The sequence below is a fragment of the Coregonus clupeaformis genome, unplaced genomic scaffold (assembly GCF_020615455.1).
Source record: "Coregonus clupeaformis isolate EN_2021a unplaced genomic scaffold, ASM2061545v1 scaf2370, whole genome shotgun sequence".
In the NCBI taxonomy this organism is placed as follows: Eukaryota; Metazoa; Chordata; class Actinopteri; order Salmoniformes; family Salmonidae; genus Coregonus; species Coregonus clupeaformis.
The window spans coordinates 75001-79707 of NW_025535824.1; the positions used below are offsets into that span (position 1 = coordinate 75001).

The window sequence follows — 4707 nt, forward strand, 5'->3', positions numbered from 1 at the left end:
TTTCTCCGTTTAGATTTCCCCGTTGACCGTTTGTCCCTGTTTTGGCAGGTTTTCGCTCTCAAAAGTACACCTTTTTAATAGCGAAACAGCACAATTGGATGTTCTATGTCCACAACAATGTTTAAACCCTATCAGGTGACCATTTGTGAGGTCTGGGAAAAATGTAAGACATTTAGATGTTGGGGTGTAGTTACCCTTAAATGCAAGCATGCACCAGGAAGAGACCTTTGTTTGGTTAAGCGGTGTTGCTGTAGAACAAATGGCAACTGGAGTGATGCAAATGATCACGGTATAATTCTGCCAGGCAGGCATAGGCTACTTTGTAGTTAACATTTACTTGCGAAGGTTTTGGGGAAAGCCATTCCTTCCCTACCAGAAGAAGGTTATCATTAGCATCATCGCTAACGGCTACACAAAGTGTAGACATACGCGCGCACCGCACACATGCACACAGACAGGGGCATTCCTGTGCCGTTTCAGAAAGTTCATGGAAATACGAATCACTGATGCATTTTGTTCATGTCTTATGATTGACTTGGGCAAATGAATGCGTTTTCTAACAAGTTGAATAGATTTAGATGATTTCTTACTAAGTTCAATAAATGTTTGAATATTGTTGAATTTCGGTTTAATGTCTGGATTCCGTGATTCGGTCCGCAACGCCTATTTTATAGGGCCCTAGTCAATGAACTTGTCATAAATCAACATAGGATATGCCCTCTTCCCCCCCAACAAGACTCAAATATATATATATATATATTGGAAATGTAAGCAGGGGTTGAGCTTCTTCAGTTTGTGTCACAAAGTGGATACGTTTCTGTGTCCCTTTCAGAGTGAGTGACACATTGACTTTATATAGTGTACCAAGAGTTGTTCCCTCGCTTACGGCCATACCAGCCTGAATACGCCCGATCTCGTCCGATCTCGGAAGCTAAGCAGGGTCGGGCCTGGTTAGTACTTGGATGGGAGACCGCCTGGGAATACCAGGTGCTGTAAGCTTTTGTCCCAGTAGAGCGTGCTCTTGTGTCATGGAGCAACTGCTTTTTATTTATCACCCTAATAATATCATGGATTGTTATTGGACTAAATGCAGTTTGTGTGCTGCCCTGCCCTGATCAAATCAAATCAAATAATGGACAGTGCGTTTCCCTCAAAATATAGGCAGTACATGCAGCCTTTGTTTTTAGTCTAGGAGACAGTCAATGTCTGTAGTCCATTAGGGCACTATACAATCCCTTCAATGTTTTGCCTGATTCCGTTAATTCCCAAGTTCCCTTTTCTCCGTTTAGATTTCCCCGTTGACCGTTTGTCCCTGTTTTGGCAGGTTTTCGCTCTCAAAAGTACACCTTTTTAATAGCAAAACAGCACAATTGGATGTTCTATGTCCACAACAATGTTTAAACCCTATCAGGTGACCATTTGTGAGGTCTGGGAAAAATTTAAGACATTTAGATGTTGGGGTGTAGTTACCCTTAAATGCAAGCATGCACCAGGAAGAGACCTTTGTTTGGTTAAGCGGTGTTGCTGTAGAACAAATGGCAACTGGAGTGATGCAAATGATCACGGTATAATTCTGCCAGGCAGGCATAGGCTACTTTGTAGTTAACATTTACTTGCGAAGGTTTTGGGGAAAGCCATTCCTTCCCTACCAGAAGAAGGTTATCATTAGCATCATCGCTAACGGCTACACAAAGTGTAGACATACGCGCGCACCGCACACATGCACACAGACAGGGGCATTCCTGTGCCGTTTCAGAAAGTTCATGGAAATACGAATCACTGATGCATTTTGTTCATGTCTTATGATTGACTTGGGCAAATGAATGCGTTTTCTAACAAGTTGAATAGATTTAGATGATTTCTTACTAAGTTCAATAAATGTTTGAATATTGTTGAATTTCGGTTTAATGTCTGGATTCCGTGATTCGGTCCGCAACGCCTATTTTATAGGGCCCTAGTCAATGAACTTGTCATAAATCAACATAGGATATGCCCTCTTCCCCCCAACAAGACTCAAATATATATATATATATATTGGAAATGTAAGCAGGGGTTGAGCTTCTTCAGTTTGTGTCACAAAGTGGATACGTTTCTGTGTCCCTTTCAGAGTGAGTGACACATTGACTTTATATAGTGTACCAAGAGTTGTTCTCTCGCTTACGGCCATACCAGCCTGAATACGCCCGATCTCGTCCGATCTCGGAAGCTAAGCAGGGTCGGGCCTGGTTAGTACTTGGATGGGAGACCGCCTGGGAATACCAGGTGCTGTAAGCTTTTGTCCCAGTAGAGCGTGCTCTTGTGTCATGGAGCAACTGCTTTTTATTTATCACCCTAATAATATCATGGATTGTTATTGGACTAAATGCAGTTTGTGTGCTGCCCTGCCCTGATCAAATCAAATCAAATAATGGACAGTGCGTTTCCCTCAAAATATAGGCAGTACATGCAGCCTTTGTTTTTAGTCTAGGAGACAGTCAATGTCTGTAGTCCATTAGGGCACTATACAATCCCTTCAATGTTTTGCCTGATTCCGTTAATTCCCAAGTTCCCTTTTCTCCGTTTAGATTTCCCCGTTGACCGTTTGTCCCTGTTTTGGCAGGTTTTCGCTCTCAAAAGTACACCTTTTTAATAGCGAAACAGCACAATTGGATGTTCTATGTCCACAACAATGTTTAAACCCTATCAGGTGACCATTTGTGAGGTCTGGGAAAAATGTAAGACATTTAGATGTTGGGGTGTAGTTACCCTTAAATGCAAGCATGCACCAGGAAGAGACCTTTGTTTGGTTAAGCGGTGTTGCTGTAGAACAAATGGCAACTGGAGTGATGCAAATGATCACGGTATAATTCTGCCAGGCAGGCATAGGCTACTTTGTAGTTAACATTTACTTGCGAAGGTTTTGGGGAAAGCCATTCCTTCCCTACCAGAAGAAGGTTATCATTAGCATCATCGCTAACGGCTACACAAAGTGTAGACATACGCGCGCACCGCACACATGCACACAGACAGGGGCATTCCTGTGCCGTTTCAGAAAGTTCATGGAAATACGAATCACTGATGCATTTTGTTCATGTCTTATGATTGACTTGGGCAAATGAATGCGTTTTCTAACAAGTTGAATAGATTTAGATGATTTCTTACTAAGTTCAATAAATGTTTGAATATTGTTGAATTTCGGTTTAATGTCTGGATTCCGTGATTCGGTCCGCAACGCCTATTTTATAGGGCCCTAGTCAATGAACTTGTCATAAATCAACATAGGATATGCCCTCTTCACCCCCCCCCAACAAGACTCAAATATATATATATATATATTGGAAATGTAAGCAGGGGTTGAGCTTCCTTTGTTTGTGTCACAAAGTGGATACATTTCTGTGTCCCTTTCAGAGTGAGTGACACATTGACTTTATATAGTGTACCAAGAGTTGTTCCCTCGCTTACGGCCATACCAGCCTGAATACGCCCGATCTCGTCCGATCTCGGAAGCTAAGCAGGGTCGGGCCTGGTTAGTACTTGGATGGGAGACCGCCTGGGAATACCAGGTGCTGTAAGCTTTTTGTCCCAGTAGAGCGTGCTCTTGTGTCATGGAGCAACTGCTTTTTATTTATCACCCTAATAATATCATGGATTGTTATTGGACTAAATGCAGTTTGTGTGCTGCCCTGCCCTGATCAAATCAAATCAAATAATGGACAGTGCGTTTCCCTCAAAATATAGGCAGTACATGCAGCCTTTGTTTTTAGTCTAGGAGACAGTCAATGTCTGTAGTCCATTAGGGCACTATACAATCCCTTCAATGTTTTGCCTGATTCCGTTAATTCCCAAGTTCCCTTTTCTCCGTTTAGATTTCCCCGTTGACCGTTTGTCCCTGTTTTGGCAGGTTTTCGCTCTCAAAAGTACACCTTTTTAATAGCAAAACAGCACAATTGGATGTTCTATGTCCACAACAATGTTTAAACCCTATCAGGTGACCATTTGTGAGGTCTGGGAAAAATGTAAGACATTTAGATGTTGGGGTGTAGTTACCCTTAAATGCAAGCATGCACCAGGAAGAGACCTTTGTTTGGTTAAGCGGTGTTGCTGTAGAACAAATGGCAACTGGAGTGATGCAAATGATCACGGTATAAATCTGCCATGCAGGCATAGGCTACTTTGTAGTTAACATTTACTTGCGAAGGTTTTGGGGAAAGCCATTCCTTCCCTACCAGAAGAAGGTTATCATTAGCATCATCGCTAACGGCTACACAAAGTGTAGACATACGCGCGCACCGCACACATGCACACAGACAGGGGCATTCCTGTGCCGTTTCAGAAAGTTCATGGAAATACGAATCACTGATGCATTTTGTTCATGTCTTATGATTGACTTGGGCAAATGAATGCGTTTTCTAACAAGTTGAATAGATTTAGTTGATTTCTTACTAAGTTCAATAAATGTTTGAATATTGTTGAATTTCGGTTTAATGTCTGGATTCCGTGATTCGGTCCGCAACGCCTATTTTATAGGGCCCTAGTCAATGAACTTGTCATAAATCAACATAGGATATGCCCTCTTCCCCCCAACAAGACTCAAATATATATATATATATATTGGAAATGTAAGCAGGGGTTGAGCTTCTTCAGTTTGTGTCACAAAGTGGATACGTTTCTGTGTCCCTTTCAGAGTGAGTGACACATTGACTTTATATAGTGTACCAAGAGTTGTTC

At 42.0% G+C, this 4707-nt stretch overlaps 3 non-coding genes across 3 annotated transcripts; all 3 read left to right on the forward strand.

Annotated features, from left to right (window-relative positions):
• Window positions 1-880: 880 nt before the first annotated feature.
• Window positions 881-999, forward strand: LOC123488519. Its single transcript, XR_006660151.1, has one exon. It is a non-coding gene; the product is annotated as a 5S ribosomal RNA (ribosomal RNA).
• Window positions 1000-2155: 1156 nt separating this feature from the next.
• LOC123488520 lies at window positions 2156-2274 on the forward strand. Its single transcript, XR_006660152.1, has one exon. It is a non-coding gene; the product is annotated as a 5S ribosomal RNA (ribosomal RNA).
• A 1161-nt stretch (window positions 2275-3435) lies between these two features.
• Window positions 3436-3554, forward strand: LOC123488521. Its single transcript, XR_006660153.1, has one exon. It is a non-coding gene; the product is annotated as a 5S ribosomal RNA (ribosomal RNA).
• Window positions 3555-4707: the final 1153 nt, after the last annotated feature.